This window comes from Amblyraja radiata, chromosome 5 (assembly GCF_010909765.2).
Source record: "Amblyraja radiata isolate CabotCenter1 chromosome 5, sAmbRad1.1.pri, whole genome shotgun sequence".
NCBI classification, from domain to species: Eukaryota; Metazoa; Chordata; class Chondrichthyes; order Rajiformes; family Rajidae; genus Amblyraja; species Amblyraja radiata.
In genome coordinates, this window is record NC_045960.1 from 98096069 (window position 1) to 98099105 (window position 3037).

The following is a 3037-nucleotide window of genomic DNA, read 5'->3' on the forward strand; positions in this document are numbered from 1 at the left end:
TGAAAAGAGCAAAGTCACATCATTTGATTATTGACCAAATAACAGACCACTTTGTGAAGGACAGGTAGACAGAACCTTAAAAGTGGCGCCATAGATAGATAAAGAAGGCCTTTGATACATTGGCCTTCATCAATCAGGGTTTCGAGTTAACAAGTTGGGATGGTAGACACAAAATGCTGGATGAACTCAGCCTGAACAAGGGTCTCGACCCGAAACATCACCCATTCAGTCTGAAGAAGGGACTCGACCCAAAACGTCAACTATTCCTTCTTTCCAGAGATGCTGCCTGTCCCGCTGAATTACTCCAGCATTTTGTGTCTACCTTCGATTTAAACCAGCATCTGCAGTTCTTTCCTACACATTAGCAGTTGGGACGTTATGTTACATTTGTACAAAATGTTGGTGTGGTCGCATATAAAGTACTGTGCTCAGTTTTGTTCACCCTGCTGTAGTATGGATGCCACTAAGAGTGCAAAGAATGCAGAGAAGATTTACGAGGATGTTGCCTGAGGTACAAGGCAAGGTTGGGCGAGCTAATTTATTATTCCTCAGAGTGCAGGAGTCTGAGGCATGATTTTATAGAGGCACTAGTGAGGCCTGGTTCCCCAACGAAACCCCCAATGCAATATTCCACAACTCACTTGTTCCCCCAACGCAATGGCGGGAGCATTCTGTAGCCAGGGGACGGGGATGGCTTCAGGCGGGCCCTGTCGGGGGCTGTTGGGGGGGGGGGGGTGAAGGGGAGGGGGGTGTGAAGGGGAGGGGGTGTATGTGGGGAGGGGGGTATGGGGGTGGGGGTGGGGTGTGGGGAAGGGAGGATGTGTGGGAAGGGAGTGTGTAGGGGAAGGCGGTGTAGGTGAGGGAGGTGTCGGGGAGGGGGGGTGTAGGGGAGGGGTGTGTGGGGGAGGAGGGGGGGTGCGTGGGGGAGGGGGGTGTGTGGGCTCACCGTTTCCTGGCCCCTGCTCCGACCGCACTCACCAGCTCCAGGACCTGGCTCCAGACTCACTCAGCGGCTCCTGTCCCAGCACCTGTCGCGCTCACAGACCCTGCCCGTGAACACTACCGGTCCCCACCCGCGAACACAGCCAGCCCCCGCCCGCGAACACAGCCAGCCCCTGCCCGCAAACACAGCCAGCCCCCGCCCATGAACACAGCCAGCCCATGAACACAGCCAGCCCCCACCCGCGGAACACAGCCCGCACTCTGTTCCTTCAGGTTTATTCTCAGCAGGTGCCGGAAGGGGCGTCGCCGTCCCGGCAAATAACAGACCAACAACTTTTGTAATATTTCACCGATCGGGACAAAGCTTGGTACGCTTGGAGCAGAGGAGAAAGGTGAGTAAGGTGGTGAAAAAGCCCTAGCGATATACGGAACCGTTTTTGCGCAAATTGAAAAACAAAGCAAACTGGAAGAGGACAAGATGAGAGTTTTAATAATAGTATAGATTCAAGATTCAAGAGAGTTTATTTTCATGTGTCTCGGATAGGACAATGAAATTCTTGCACAACAATATATAGTAGGCATAAATAAATACAGAACAGATCAGTGTGACCATATACTATTGATTATATATGGTCACACTGCGAACCATCTCGGCGTTCCATCAGCCCGGCGAGAGGGCCTGAGCATCGGGCCGCCCGGGGTGGCGACTGCGGGTGCTCGGAAGGCCCCGACCACGGTTGAACATCTGGGAAGATCGGAGGGGAGGCTGGCTGGACTATGGTGCCTTCCTCACCTTGATGCCATTGTGTTATGTTGTGTCATGGACTTTCTGTGTTTGTGCTTTTTTTTTCAATTCTATTTTATTTTTAATATGTTTTATTATTTATTATTTATTTATTTTTATGATACTGACTGTAACGGGAAATTCATTTCGTTGTCTCTAATTGAGACAATAACAATACATTTGAATACAATACAATACAATACAATACATTATAAATACATACATAAATAATCAGATAAAGTGCAATGGGCTATTAATGTTCAGAGTTTTGATTGTGTTGAGTTTTATAGCCTGATGGCTGTGGGGAAGTAGGTATTCCTGAAGCTGGATGTTCCAGATTTCAGGTTCCTGTACCTTCTACCTGAAGGCAGCGGGGAGATGAGTGTGTAGCCAGGATGGTGTGGATCCTTGATGATGCTGGCAGCCTTTTTGAGGCAGCAACTGCTGTAGATCCCCTTGATGGTAGGGAGGTCAGAGCCGATGATGGACTGGGCAGTGTTTACAACATTTTGCAGTCTTTTCCACTCCTAGGCGCTCAAATTGCCGAACCAAGCCACGATGCAACCAGTCAGCATGCTCTCTACTGTGCACCTGTAGAAGTTCGAGAGAGTCCTCCTTGTCGTACCGACTCTCCGCAATCTTCTCAGGAAATAGAGGTGCTGAGGTGCTTTCTTTATAATTGCATCAGTGTTCTCAGACCAGGGGAGATCTTCAGAGATATGCACGCCCAGGAATTTGAAGCTCTTGACCCTCTCCACCATCGACCCATTGATATAATCTAGATAGACTAGACCAAGTGGGATCCATTGGGTCCCTGTCATATGGTAGGCCTGGTCCCCCAACACAACACATTCCCCCAATGCAATATTCCACCACTCACCCATAGCCCCCAACTGTGCAGGGGCAGCTCATTTCCTCTTATTCACCCTCCCTCATTTTAAGCTTTGAAATAAAATGTAACTACACATGCTTGGGCTGCCAGCAATCAATGTCCTGGGATTGCAACATTGTAGTGGCCAGAGCTACAATCCCATTGTGACATCATAGCAGTAACTTTTATAAAGTAAAAAAATGTAAATAACTTGTAAATCGACCTGATCAAAACTTGATAAAAACACACCACAAGACATTGTAGCGCTATTGTGTACTGTTTTGGCGTAGTTCAGGCCTTGACACACTCATGCGCACACACGCACGCAGACAAGATTAGAGTTTTAGTAATATACTAGTCCAAGCGGGGCCCGTTTGGCCCCGTTGTTCCAACGCAATTTTCCACCACTCACCCGTTCCCCCAACATAACCCATTCCTCC